General features: G+C 36.3%; 1 protein-coding gene across 4 annotated transcripts in view; it reads right to left on the bottom strand.

Annotated features, from left to right (window-relative positions):
* The window catches only part of LOC111426602 (uncharacterized), a 116,939-nt gene that overhangs the window by 41,771 nt on the left and 59,644 nt on the right, over positions 1 to 15,524 (bottom strand). The window contains exons 1-2 of one of the 4 annotated variants that reach the window (XM_023061210.2): positions 630 to 900; positions 425 to 499 (exon numbers count right to left, since the gene is read on the bottom strand). The exons of 2 other annotated variants lie outside the window; for them this stretch is intronic. The gene's annotated coding sequence lies outside the window, so the exon portion shown is untranslated. Of the gene's footprint in view, positions 1 to 424; positions 500 to 629; positions 901 to 15,524 lie in introns of those variants that run through there. One more of the 4 variants, XM_023061209.2, reaches the window with a different exon arrangement.

Below are 15,524 nucleotides of genomic sequence, written 5' to 3'. Positions count from 1 at the left end.
ACAAAACCATTTTTGATTGATTTTTCTCGTTAAATTTGCCTCCTTCTCTTTTTCCCTCGTTTCTCTTTTACAGCGTAAACCGCAAAAGGATCAGGAAAGAAATTATAAAACTAATCCTTTACGGGGAGGATTTTATAAATATTTTAATTGGAAGTCGTCCTTCTGATGTTGGTTTTTTAGCACGTTTGTGGAAAGGTCACCGCGTTAAAGGCGGTTTCGAAGCAATGCGGCCTCTAATTACCTCGCGACATCGTTATCTCCACTACAAACGTGTTTACGAGATTTAATTAACGAAAATTTCCTGTGTTGCGTAAAATTTACAAAGTAACTTCATTACTTTTTTTATGTAAGAACGACGCGTTAAAATGTTGGCTTTGACCTCAAAACATTAACTTCCTATTTATTTTAATGAGGAAGCACTTACCTCAGTTATTTGTTTTCGACAAGTTATTTAACATTGGAGAAATTTCAACTTCCAATTTTCCACGCCGAGAATTACCTGGAATAGAAACGATAGCAATAAGCAAAACTAGCAGTACACAATAATAATAAACAGTGAGGTCCGTAATATTCACAATACGAAGGGGAAAGAGGGTGAAACAAAATTAGGCGTTTCGCCGTTAACCTACACCTGACGTCGTAATTTTGACGTGTTTCGGCAGAAACGACCCGAATCGCGAGCACCACCAAAAACGGAAAATACAAAAAAGGAAAATACAAAACTAGGAAGCGCAGTAAAACACGTAGAAATACACTATTGCCCCAATTCCTCGCAGCTAAGTGCTCCATTCATGCAAGCAATATCTCGACGACCCGGTTTATACGTACAACCACCGAAACACCGAACACCCAGAGGGCGCTAGCTGCAGAAGCATTGGAGCCGGAAGTCGCGGCTAAACTGAATTAGCCGTTGGCGGACTTTACCCAAAGAATACGCACACGATTCGAATTACCGCGTATAAATCCCGGTAATTATGCAGATTTCCGAGAGAGGACCAACCAAAGCTCTGTTTGAGTTTGATATTCGGGGGTGGAGGGGGGTTACCCCCCCTTGGTAATTGAGAGCGAGGAAGCGGGCGCGATGCAGTCATATTTAGGACGTTAAAGGCCGAATCTTGCTTGTTTAAGAGCCGAGTTTCTGGAATTGATTGTGTAACGTAAAAGGGTTATCTCTCTGATAGATGCACAAGTCAGAATCTAAAATTAAATTAAAACTTTTACTTCGTAAGTTTACTTCCTCCTCTTTTGATATCGAACTTAGTCTACTAATGCATAAATTTTATTACCATCAACTAAAATTTACCAAAAAAAAAAACATTTTTAATTTTCTATTGTTGCAGACTAAATATGACCATCAGATTTACTTTGAAAGTGAGAAAACAAGATCACCAGGATGTTTTAGAGCGGAGTTAGTGTCACCGATAATTGGAAAAGGTTTAACTTATCTTAGAAAAAATGCAGAATACCGAAAGACCTAAATTACCATTTATTTTAAAGGATAAAGCTAAGCGACAATCACGTTATACGATTTCAAGTCCGATTTGCATCATAAGAACCAAGAAATTCTACAATAGAAAAAATAGATGAACCTACAATTTCGGGTCAGTGTTGTTTTCTAGATGTTAGTATAAAATTAAAAGTTTATGTCTTTAAGTCTAACTAGTTTCGGCCCTTGGCCATTTTCAGACTCTGCAAATAGATTAACATCTCTCATCTCATCTATTTTAGATAGCAGTAGGTATGTTGCATGTTAGTTGCTTCTTAGTTGAAAAATAATGAGCTCTAAGATACGCAACTTTGCCCCCATTTAACCATTTCTGTATTTCTTATGGTTTTTGAGATCTCAATGGTGGGGGTCGAATTTGAATGATCCTGTAGAGGAAGATTTGGCTCCCTCTGCGAAGTAACAGCTCCGCTTATAGAGATCGCAGAAGCGAATAAAAGACGTTTGTCAACTTCTATTTAGTTAAAAATGATCAACAAAAAAAAAATACACGATTCACAGAACTTTTCGGGTCGTCGTCTTTTTAAAGAAAAGTCCGTTGCAAACTTTCTGTAAACAAATAGCAGCAAAAAAAAAAACACAAAGGGGATGTAGATCTCGCCGCGTTTAGAATACCAACTAAACGGATACCCCACAATGCATCTTGAAAGAAAATCCCGAACGCGAGACTTGCATATTTAGCGGCATTCGCGCGAGATTAGCTATTACCCGAAGGCAAAGCAGTTTCATTAACCCCTTTGATTTCAAGCCACCGCCGGCGTCATTCACCTTTCCTTTGAGGTCGTGGCCACTTTGACCGGCGCAACGGAATGAATTTTGACCGCTTACGTGAAACGGCTTCATTCGCACTTTGTCCGAATTGCTTTTGTCACCATTTAAGATTAATGAAGCAAAATCGAAATTAACTTAATTCGATTTTTGTTATTTTTATTCGCTACAAGAACTTAGGTATTATCTTGAATGTGCTCGTTAGGATGTGGATCTAGTTGAATCGGCTTTGTTTATGGAAAGTTTGGGCGGAGTCCCGGAAGTTTTTCCCCAATGTTATTAAAGATAGGAGGGCGAGCCATAACTCACGTGCGAACGCCCCGAGGGGCGCGCTTCGATTTATAGTTTACAAAACACGAGTTAAGAACACGTCGCGCGAGAACTAAAAAAAGAGGAAAAAATATGAGCCATATGTCACGTCCGAACTTGCCGCGTAAATCAGCCCAAGGAAAACCTCCTCAATTATGGCGATAAAGAAGCATCAGCTGATACAGAGGGGGTGACATATGGCCCTATTTTAATATAAAAGTTTCCTCTTTAAAGTTAATTTAAACAAAGACATAAACCTGTCCATTAAAGCGAATTGAATAATTTTTTTTTGCTATAACGAATAACAACAACAACGATGACGACGTTTCGCGCCTCGTATAGAAGAGCTTATTGTCGTGTGCTTTCCATTTAAACGAAGCTATAAAAGCGGGTATCGCAGTTAGCATTGTTTTCCCCTCGGGCTAATCTAACTTCGGCATCCGGTGAAGCTTTCGGGAGCTTTCGCCCCGTATGCAAAGCGAACGCTAAAAGCTCTTTTAAAACATACTCTCCCTCTTCCCCTTCACCGTATACGACAGCAAATTGATTGTTTTGAATAATATTAATTGAATGCAGCTTTTCGCTTCCCGGGGATGTTTTATGTTTTCCTTAAACGATCGTAAAGCTCGAACTGATTAAATTATTTAACGACCAGTTAAATTGTTTATTACGCGGTGAATCTTTATATCAGATTTTTTAATTGAGATTTATTATATTATTTTTTAGAGTTTAAAAGGAGTTAAAAATGAAATGGATGTGTTACAAAAGGATCGATAAAATGAACACATTGGAATACAAAAGGAAATGAAGAGTGCCGAAACTGTGAAGCGGAAAGTTTTAATTCGCGCGAAATTCAAATTAGCGAACTAGCCGTGTACTGCAGACGCATAAACTTTGCCGTTTTAATAATGCGAGAGTTTTGATTAAACGAACGCGGACGAAGCGACGAACGGTTTTCGAGGCGAAAATGAAATTTCCTGATAGTATATAGAGGGAAGAAAAAGATGCTGAATCGTCGAAATCGCACGGAAAGGTGTCGACCAAATAATTAGATGGTTCGAGAAAGGATTTTGCTGTCACAAGGTTTTAAATCCTCCTTTTTGGTCGACAAAGACTCCAACGAAGTCGAAGTCATCGATGAAGACAACGATCAGAACGAGATGATTTCAACAAACACTTTGATTTTCCCCCACAACGCACTAAAATCGGAATAAAATTTTCGGAATGTTTGGGTAAGTCATTTTATTTAATAATAATAATACAGTAAAACCTCGATATGAAACGACCTCGTTAAAACGGACTTCGGATAAGTCACACTATAAGTATTAGGAAAGTTTTTGATAAAGTTCAGAGAAACTCTGAGAATACAACATACAGATAACATTAACATACTAGATAAGTTCTTCAGGGAACTCTAAACCACAGTTAAGGGAATAGGCCTTCAATGATGAAGACTGAAATGGATAGAAGAAGAAAATTGATTAGGCCAAAGTTTGAATTGGATTGTAGCGCACTTTGATGAGTGGCTACAGCTAGTCATATAATATATTACTTAGTCTTGACCTGTAGTTAAGACCTTGGCTTAACCAAGCCATATCATATATTCTCCGTTCTACGTTTAATTAAGACGTTGTGATATCTCTTGGCCAGATTAATACAGTGTTAAATGTAGCCCCTCGGCGAAAAACCAAAAAGATCGAACTTTCAACTTTTAATTTTGACATATTTGTCAACTTCATAAAAAATCCTTTAAAATGAGTCCAAACTCGACATATTTAACTTTGATATTAATGGAGATACAATCACTTCCGGTTTGAAACGTCAACGTCAATTTTGACATATTTGTCATCTTCACTTATCTCAAAAAACAAAAAGTTAGAATAAAAAATATTAAAAGCGAAGTTAGCAACAATGAAGATAGCAATTTAATTTTTAAATATTAATACCAACCTTAATTTTTTATTTTTTTTTATTATACTTTTGGTTTTTGGGACAAATATAAAGACATTTTATAAAAATTAAAAATATGTCAAAATGACATTGACATTTCAAACCGGAAGTTCTTATATTTCGAGTAATATTTGAATTAAACGTATCATGTTTAGACTCATTTTAAAGGATTTTTCACGACGATTACCAATATGTCAAAATTGACGTTGACATTCTTAACCGGATGTTGACCATAACTTCATTAATATTGAAGATAAATATGTCGTGTTTGTATTCATTTTCAAGGATTTTTAATGAAGATTACAAATATGTCAAAATTGAGGTTGACATTTTAAACCTGAAGTTAGTTATCATGTAATAAAAGTTTTATAACTGAAGTTAATCTAGTGTTAGTCACTCTTCCTATTCCACTTTTCATATTTATTAACTTCATAAGAAATCCTTTAAAATGAGTCCAAACTCGACATATTTAACTTTAATATTAATGGAAATACAATCACTTCCGGTTTGAAACGTCAACGTCAATTTTGACATATTCGTCATCTTCATTAAAAAACCTTTAAAATGAGTCCAAAGATAACGCACTTATCTCAAAAAACAAAAAAGTTAGAATAAAAAAATTAAACCCGAAGTTAGCAACAATGAAGATAGCAATTTAATTTTTAAATATTAATACCAACCTTAATTTTTTATTTTTTTTTTTATGATATTTTTGTGACAAATATTAAGAAATTTTATAAAAATTAAGAATGACATTGACATTTCAATCTGGAAGTTGCTTATATCTCGAGTAATATTGGAATTAAACGTATCATGTTTGGACTCATTTTGAAGGATTTTTCACGACGATTACAAATATGTCAAAATTGACGTTGACATTCTTAACCGGAAGTTGACTATAACTTCATTAATATTGAAGATAAATATGTCGTGTTTGTACTCATTTTAAACGATTTTTAATGAAGGTTACACACATGTCAAAATTGAGGTTGACATTTTAAACCTGAAGTTAGTTATTGTATAATGGAAGTTTTATAACTGAAGTTAATCTAGTTTCCAAATATTATCTGCAATAAAAAGCCCTTTTTTAAATGTTGTCTACGCCCTTGCTAATTTTGTCAAACGGGCAGTATTTTCGTGTATGTGATCAATTATATTATCTATCAATTGGTCTCTTACAAAACTTTGATCAAAGCAATAGTTTTGAAGAAAAACACGTTAGTAGAAAATTTGTTAATCCAATCAGAAACTGTTGCTTTAATCAAAGTTTTGTAAGAGACCAATTGATAGATAATTGATCACATTACACGAAAATACTGCCCGTTTGACAAAATTTGCAGTGGCGTTGAAAATATTTTAAAAAAAGGGCTTTTTATTGCAGATAAATGTTAATTTTAAAGAAATTTTGACCCGCTATATCTCGTTAAGGAGGCATTTGCGACTCCATGTATATTAAGAGTTTTTATCTTAATTTTTGATGTATTACCTGTCCTAGAAGTCTATCAGCGATTTTTTTAATCACCCTGTATATACTTTGTGACTTAGAATTTGTTAAAAATCTTAAAAAAAAACAATGTCTCAATAATACTAGAGGCAAGACGTGTATCGATCGAATGTGTGAAGCCTCCCCACAGGACAATTTATAACATTTGACATTGTGACCTTTATGATGACATTGATAAACGTCCCTATCGGACAAGATGACGCCGGCGTGGCGTTCAGTACGAAGGAGGAACGTTTAAATGTGTCAAATAGGGTGAGTCGTAGAGGTACAAACCTTCCAAAGTTAAAAGCGATGTGACCAAAGACGTAAACTCAGAATTAGCGCCGAGTCTTAATACGAGACGTTGCCGTTTAATTACGAGGGTTGATATTAAGAAAACAATTTACTTTAATGTAATTTTAATTATGGTATTTAGAAATTTGTTTGAAGTTAGTTTGTTGGAAGTTGGGTAGGGTTTCTATTGGTCGTTCTTGACAATTGGACCGTTAAGATGAAAATTTAAGCTAGTTTAGAGTATCGTTGCTAAAGGCAAGGAGAGTCGTAGCTAGTTTCCGGGTGCATGTATATGGTTCGGAAGTAACTCGCTTAATATTAACCGGGGAAATAGGCACGTGCCTGGCAAAAACGATGGCGTCGTCTCCGGCGCGTAATCGCGTTGTGCAAATCATTTCCTTATTTACCCGGACGCTATCCCCGAGGGATTTACCTCGGGCGACGAGCTTCCTCCACTACAACTCGAATAAATGAATTACAAAATAGTCGTTTGCTTATTCAGCCGGAGAGGCAAATTGGAGTGGTGACGTTAAGAAATTAAATTTTACAAATTTACCGTTGTTTATTGAGACTAAAATTCCGTTTCAACGCTTTGATACTCGCCACTTTAAGAAATTACTTTGTTTATCCTCGTTAAATCGCGTTGCGTATTACAATAATCCCACTACTAATCCGATCTAAATGGGGGGCGATGAATTGTTAAGGTCGTCTGTTATTCCCGTTATCGTTTTATCCCAAAATCATATATATTTCACTCCCGCGCTTGTAGTATTAACCTCAAATTAATGATTCAACGTAAACTTTCGGACAACTGACACCTAAACCACCACTTTGTAAAGTTTCGCCTGCAATCATCTGCATAGAAAATCATCGACATACATAGCGAATGGTTTAATTAATTTTTAAAAGTCTTGAAGTTTGTAATGTGGCTTCGTTAAATTAAGTTGTCGCGGAAAATATCATCTTACATTATTACGTTATTTTCAGTACACCTCATTTCAAGAAACTTTTATTAGGTTTCTACAAAAGTAAAATCTTATTAGTGTCTTTTAAGAAGGAGATTATGTTTCAATGATCCCGGTTTCACTTCATTTCTTTTTATTGTTGCAGTCGCATTTTGAAATACATTAAAACCTCTTAGTTTCCGTTTTCATATAGTTTTGAAACTTAGTTTTCACATTTTGTGTATTGGGCATCTGCTTGCTAACTCATATTTTATTTGTTAGACTTTGTATAGAGGAGAAATTGAGTCTCTCCCATTATTGAAGAGTTCTGCTATTTATTCCTAACGTTCTGGATGGCTCCCAAAGATGGTGGTTCTATAGCCGGTTCGGTTCCTATGGCTTCTAATTTATCCTATGGTCTATATTCAGTTCGTCTTGATTATCCATTGGGTTTAATCGGTCTTGGATATTTGACGCGCACTGTATATGTCTATACAGGGTGTAACAAAAATAAATGCAAGAAGAAAAATTGTTTTAAATTCAATACAAAAAACTAAAAAATTTCTGACACCAATTAATACAACAACAATCCTATAAAAGCTTAATTGTATTATATATATTTTGCAACCTAAATATAAACAAATCAAGTTAATTAAATTTGAATATTATCGAAATTTGCTGATAATGTTGGTGAGTTATTGACAGGATTATTCGATATAATATTAATAACATTGACATCCGATGGAAATTTTTGTAACATCAACCGCAAAACATTGATCGATTCGCAGACGAGCGCTGTCATTACCGATAATGACAAATTGTTTTCGCATTATTATAACGAAATATCATCGTTTCAGACCCGGCCGCGAGCCGGAACGACCTTTATCTTGATGGCATGCGGTTTATTGCCCATCGCGCGTATCCAAAACAGGTTTTATTGCTGCTGATTGCGCAGAACCGTTGTGCAAATGCGCACATTGCGTCATAATTCCGGCTGATATTTCGTTATTGCAAGGTAACTGGCGCCCGTAAATCGAACCCTCTGTCACCGGAGATATAAATTTCATTCGGTTTATGTTTTTGGACCAATTTTTGAAGTAAATGTTTTGAGTCGAAAATAAAATCTGTCGACATCGTAAGCCGCAATTCTTCCGAAAATTACATTATCAACTCGACAATCCCCTTTTTCCCAAGTGGCCATAAAACACACTGGGGGGCAGAGCCCCTTAAACCTTCCGGCAAAAAGCAATCGTCCGAAGATATGTTGTCCGTCCACATCTATTTTTTTATGTAATATAAATAACCCGGCCATAAACGGAACGGGGGTAAACTGCCCCAGGCGAGGTCCGGATTTGGCGGGGCACGTCTCCGGGGGCCGTGTGCGCGGGGGTCTTCGCAATCAACGTTGCCCCGGTCCTTTTGTACGGCCTGTACAAACACGTTTCGTTCTGCTTCGTTATAGAACGACTTGGCATTCGAAAGTCGGCGGTCGACGGCTCCGTTTGCATTTTTCCGAGACGAGGGAAATAAATTCAAATATTTTTTCAACGTCGAGAACCTCCGTCTAGTTAAGTGGGAGTTTGTTTACGAAAAGGAAACGACAACATTTTTCTTTTTTTGCCAAAAACAAATTGTATTAAGGGATTTTAAAGTTGCGCTATTCCCAATTAAACTAAGTGAGACATAGTTATCTAATAAACCAGCTATCTAGCAAACTACATCACTAATATACCCGCCCCCACCCCCCCCATAGTTTCAAGTACTCCTCAACAGTTAACACCGCGAATTGGTTTAATACGGGTAAACTGAACCCCATTACGTTTTATTAATAGACATCGTTTCAAATTTATAAAAATTTCAACTTTTAAACGGCAGAGATTCAAGTTTAAATAAAAGCAAACTTTAAACTACACTCATTTCAAACTTTAAATCAAGATAATTTAAGCAAATATCATGCTTTCGAGTATTACGAAGGCAACAGCGTTTACCGAAATTGCTGCATAAATATAAGCAGAGTTATTTTCCCAACCAACTACTTAACCTAATTAGATGTTACGGGTCTCTTATAGAGTCACGAATTTACATTTTTAAATTAACTTAAATCACCGCTTTATCTTGGGTTAGTGTCGTATACAAACATTTTTGCCACTTCATAAAACAAAACTTCATTATCTTTATTTCAGTTTTATTTAGATTTGTTTTCCGCTATCAATCATCATTCGAAGAAGTTGAGCTAGGTCAGTTTTCTTTTGAAATGTCAATCATCCAGGGAAATAATATCTAGTATTCTCCAATAAGGATCTAATTTTCCATTGGAAATGTTTAGTAGTTAGTTCTACATAGTAACAGTGCTAGTGTAGAACTAGAAAGCGTCTTCAGATATTTGTCGCTTAGTCAAGTGATGCATACGCGGTCTAATTGTAGGTTAAATAGACGAAATCATACATTCAATATCTAAATTAGCCTAATTGTGTATTGTTGCAATGATGTGGTATTAATTATTATGTATGTCTCGGCATAAAGACGTCGCTGTATATATTTTGTGACTGATTTTTTCTAATTCTATGTCTAATTAGTTCTAGTTTTACACTAGCACTATCACTAGTACTAACACAAGACCTAGAACTAGAATCATTCGGGTTTAGCCGTCTATAGAGACGTGCGGCTAAATCCGAATGTTTCTAGTTCTCGGTCTAGTGTTGGTTCTAGTGATATGGTGATCTAGTTAGCATAAGATATCACTATGTTGCATATTTTTATTACCGATTTAGCCGTTTACTCATTTTATTCCAAAATAATTTTCTGAAACGTTGTTTAATCTAGCCTTCGATACCGCTGGGTTGGAGCAAATTTATGGCAACGGTCGTAAATTCTCTTAATATTTACACCGTGCTGGGGTCGTGCCCGAACGTAACGAGACGATAATTTAAGAAGGTGACGAAAATGTATTGCACCTCGTTCCCCTTTTTGTGTTGGTACATACGAGGTAAGGTGGTTTATTACGACAATTGTGTTGGATACCGTTTCTATTTCGCGGTAACATAAACTACTTCAGTTTAAAAATGTACGATTTTAGTTTTGTAAAACTTTTGTTAACGTCCCCCGGAATAACTTACGTGTTTTCCCACAAAACTAAACAAACAGGAAAAGGAAACTTTGTGAGCGATATGAAACAAGGTTTCCTTTCGTAACTTTACTAATTTTATTGGCAAGAGAATTAAGCAACCTTCTAAGAAAAGCGATTAAGATGGATAGTAAAACGCTGAACGTAGTTATCACAACAGAAATAATTATGTCGGTTCAGTTTTCAAGAGACTGCTGCATTAGAGAGGATATCGGTTACGTCTAGAAATGGGAAAACTTTCTTGGAAGGTTGCTTAATTTTCTCCATTTTCTTTTAATTTAATAAACCGCAGTTCCCCTTAAATTCGTACTTAATAAATTCCGGGAAAACTTCCCGACACCGCCGATAGCTCAGTCTCGGTTTTATAAAGAATCGTTTCGAAAAGTTGTTCCATTTTTCGACCTGATCCGTTAACTAACGATCCGGATCCTTTTTCGGGACCGAGACTTTCTTCCCTTGCCGCTGACCTGAAAAAGGTTGATTCATGATTTTCGATAATGTGATTGGTGTGTCATGTGGAGACAAAGAATGTTTTTAACCAAACTTTTTCCATTACTTTTTCCTAACTTAAATAAACAACTAACGGCAAGGTAATTATTGTAATTTTTGCTACAATATAAGTTGCTACAATACTAAAGTTAGTAAAAGACAAGATAGTGTTTATAGAGGCCTAATTACTAGATAGTGATGAAGAAGTCTGAAGAAAACCTGTTGCTAGAAGTCTAGATACTGGTGACTGAAGATTAGATACTGCTGGAAAAAGACAATATGCTACCAATATCACTAAATCCTACTTATAGGAGATTAAACACTAGATATTGCTAGAAAAGGAGTGAATAGTGCTGGCTGTGGACTAAATACCGCAGGCAGAAGACAAGAAACTGATGGCAGAAAACTACTTTTTGCTGGAAAACGACAAAATACTACCAATGTGAGACTAAACCGTGTTTATAGAAGACTAGATGCTGAATACAGCTAGAAAAAGTGTAGATACTGTTATCTGTAGACTAAATGCTGGAATCAAAAACCAAAAATTGTTGGTAGAAGTCAAGATATTATCAGTGTGACACTAAGTCGTTCTTATAGAAGACTAAACACTAGATATTGCTAAAAGATGACTGAATACTGCTAGCTGTGGACTAAATACCGCAACCAGAAGACTAGAAACCGAAGGCAGAAAACTAGATACTACTGGAAAACAACAAGATACTACAAATGTAAGACTAGACCGTAAAGTTTAAATACTGCTGGCTGTGGACTAAAAACCTCATATAGAAAATTAGAAACTATTATAAAAGACTAGATACTACTGGAAGAAGACAAAATATTGCAGTCTGAAGACTAGATATTGATACAAGATACAGATAAAAGATTAGATACTGTTTGCAGAAGACAAAGTTACTTCTAGTTTTACACTAGCACTGTTACTATGTAGAACTAACACTATACCTAGAATTAGAATCATTCGGGTTTAGCCGTCTTTAGAGACGTGCGGCTAAACCCAAATGATTCTAGTTCTAGGTATAGTGTTAGTTCTAGTTTTACACTTGCACTGTTACTAGAACAAACATTAGGTATAGTTTAGCCGTACGTCGCTTAATACCGGGGGCGGCCGAAGTCTTCGAAAACGGCCGTGTTAGTTTTATACAAGACTTATTAATTCCTAAGCCATGTGAAGTGTCCTGGCTGAGCGTGACACATGGTGTGACGTATTGGTCTGATACTGACGTCATTTTGTGGATTACAAAGAATCTAATCACTAAATTTATGTTACAAAAATAATTGTAATATAAACATTTTATGGATGCTAAAAAGCTGTTTTAACTTTAAAAGTGGAGATAAAAGCTCGCTAGTAGAAGAGAGCAAATCCGGAACTCCCTCGCGAATACCAGTAGCAATTACCCAAAGCGATCCCAAACGCAATACGAACGTTGAAGCAGCTAGGGAGCTTTTTGTCGTCCCCTGAAGCTGCGATGACAGTCGAGCTTTGCCCGAAATCGGTCAAAAGAAGCGTTTCACGAATAAAACAGCGCAAGCAAAAGGAGGGAACTCATAAAACGGCAGAGTTGCAGGCGGCGTCCGAAAAGAGGCGTCCCGTGATCCCTCTAAGCACTAGGTCCAAGCGCCACTTTGGAACATATGCAAGATTTATCCCGTGCTGGGCACGCATTCAACAAACCCTTGTGTTTTCCCTACGAATATTTAAACCCATACTATATTAATGTAGCCAAACCAAGGAATAATTCTAGGAGAAATTTTAGATGAAATTGAAAATCTTAAATAAACCATTTAATATCGAATATCGAGCTAAAAACAGCTTCTTTATACATTTACAAAGCGCGCTCTCTACAAGATCTTAACAAGCAAATACACAGGGGAATAATTAAGAGGCGGAACGAAAGGTTTCTTTTGAAGTTTACTTAATAAACATTTACACCGGATAGGTCTCGTTACCCGCTCGTTACAAAACTGTTTTCCTTCGTTGCGTCGAGCTTTTGGAGCGCGCGAGAAATTTCAAAAAAAAAAAAGGAAATTAAATGGCGAACATCAATCGAACGTCACCGCTCTGTCACGACCAAAACCAGCCAAAGTATCGATTTCGAGTACACGTCGCGTGAACTAAAAATTGCCGGCCTTTTGCCAGTTCATTTTTCACTGCGGAAATCAACCGAAAAAGTGTTCGAATGGTATGCAAAAATTAATTAATACAAGAAAAAAAATTATTAATAAATGTGTTGATTAAATTTTATTAATTAAATTTCTCTATCTAAATATTATTGTTATGGTGTTTTATCTGAGAGGGTTTCACCATCCACCCTAAACAATACAACGAGGTCGACCATTGTTACGCTTAGAACGTGATATCTGCGAGGAGAAATACGCCGAGATGAACAGATACCGGCTCCGCCACCAAATCAATGGAGAGTCGAGAGTTTATTAAAAAAAAAAATAACAAGGTATACACATACAAAACGGACCCGTTGGTATTGTTCGGTCAACGATGTAGAACGTGTTCGTTAATAAATATATCGAGGAAAATGAACCCCGGCTTAATGGACCACGTTGTGATATTTTGTGTATTGTATATTTATTAAAATTTTTTTTGTTTGGAGGGGAGTTTTATACAATTTGTCGGTGTTGATATTGTTTTAAATTTGGAAAATAAATTAAGATATATGGGCAAAAAAGATGTATCGTTAAATTTTTTTGTGCCTCTGATGATGGTTATTAACCGAAACGAGTACGCTTCCGATAATTCCAACCCATAAATATATGTATGCATTTATGTTGCATTTATTTATTTAATTTATCATTACTCTGCCATGCTGTCGAGGCAGTGGTTTTACTACTTAAAATAAAGTTTTCTTTAATTTTTGTTCAATAAAAATATACAACAATCTAGCATTGAATAACAACTAAAACTAGAACTAACACTAGACCTAGAACTAGAAAGTTTTGGATTTAGCCGTGCGTCCTCGGACGCACGGCTAAACCCGGAACTTTCTAGTTCTAGGTCTAGTGTTAGTTCTAGTTTTTGTTCAATGAAAAATATACAACAATCTAATACTGAGTAACAACCAAAACTACACCTAGAACTATAACCATTCGTTCATTCTGCTTACTAAGTCGTACTACTAAGCCCAATCTAACCAAACTCAACCCAATACAACCCAACCCAACTCATTAAGGAGTTTGTGAAATCTGAAGGCAGACACAATTGGATGAATATGGAGGTTTGTGAAAACATCTGCATTGTATCTACAGCCTGAGAGCACTCTCATGTGTGCAATTAAAGAATAGCTATTGCTAATTGAAGACTTGCTATTGCCTACACAAGACTATATACTGCTGTAAAATTTCTAAATACTGCTGATGGTAGATTAGATCATGTTGGTAGAAAACTAGATATTGCATAAAGATAACTAGTTATTGCTGATTGAAGACTAGGTACTTCTTGCAGAAGACTAAATACCATTTTCAGGAGCCTAATTATTGGTGTAAAATGAATATATACTGCTAGTTGAAGACTACAGGCTTCTGAAGAACCATACATACTGCTAATAGGAGACTAGATACTGCCGATTAAAGATAAGATCCGTTTGACAAAAAGTCACTCTGTTAAATGCTGAGAACTACCATGATGTAAGATTTGAAGAAAACAGCAAGAACTTGATGGCATAGAAAAAGAAGCAAGTGAGAAAGAAAAGGAATGGTGTTGAGATAACTGAGGTTGAGTGAGACAAAGAGAAGGATATGACAAAAGAGCAGAAGATTAAAAAGGATAAGGAGAGGTCTCAAAAGAGTGATCTTTTGACAATATCTAGTTTTCTGCAAGTATTATCTTATATCTGCAATAAGAATTTTGGAATTTTTCCTATGTCATGTCAAAGAAATCTATCATTCAATTATTAATCATTTACATATAATAAAAATAATTTGAAATAAAGATTATCTTGGGAAAGATAAAGACCTTATATAATTTGAAAAATGTTCTGATACGAAGAACATAAATTCGCATACCACCGACATCTATTTAGCGTTAAAACAAACAAGTCTAGAAGACCGCAGACACCTAAGATCCCATCGTAAGTTAGAGCCGGTAATCCTCGGTATAAACTAGGACGCAAACGGGGTTACCAACGAGAAGAAAGAGACGCGGAGGAGGGACGCTGTCGTCGTGTCCGCGGCGACACTCCGGATAAAAATTAACCCCCTTAACTTCGCGAAAATTCTTCCAGTTTATGATTAGACACGAGCCCGGGATTTCGGTGTGGGGCACCCGGGTAGAGAGAGTGGCTTGCGGGTCGGGATTTCGGAACGCGCCGAGTTTACTGCCAAGTAGTTACCGATAAATCTTCCTCTAGCGGAGAGCCCCGCGACGACGACGGCGCCCCACGGGGCACTAAAGAAAGCCCCGTGACAAATGCTGTATACCGCCGTATTTTATACTTATGAATTTCGCGGTCGTAAACCCTATTTTAAGGAGAGATTTTTCCTTGTAATACTTACGCGGTTGGGTTTCCTGCAACGGAAGGTTACGAAACATTTTCGCCTTCACCACCCCCGAAAATCCGATCGGTAATACTAAAATGCTTCTTAGCACCCCGGAAGATTTAGATAATGGATGGGATTTAAGGGGATGATTTC

The sequence above is a fragment of the Onthophagus taurus genome, chromosome 5 (assembly GCF_036711975.1).
Source record: "Onthophagus taurus isolate NC chromosome 5, IU_Otau_3.0, whole genome shotgun sequence".
Taxonomy (NCBI): domain Eukaryota; kingdom Metazoa; phylum Arthropoda; class Insecta; order Coleoptera; family Scarabaeidae; genus Onthophagus; species Onthophagus taurus.
Note: the sequence above shows the minus strand (reverse complement) of the source record. Positions and strands in the feature narration are given on the sequence as shown.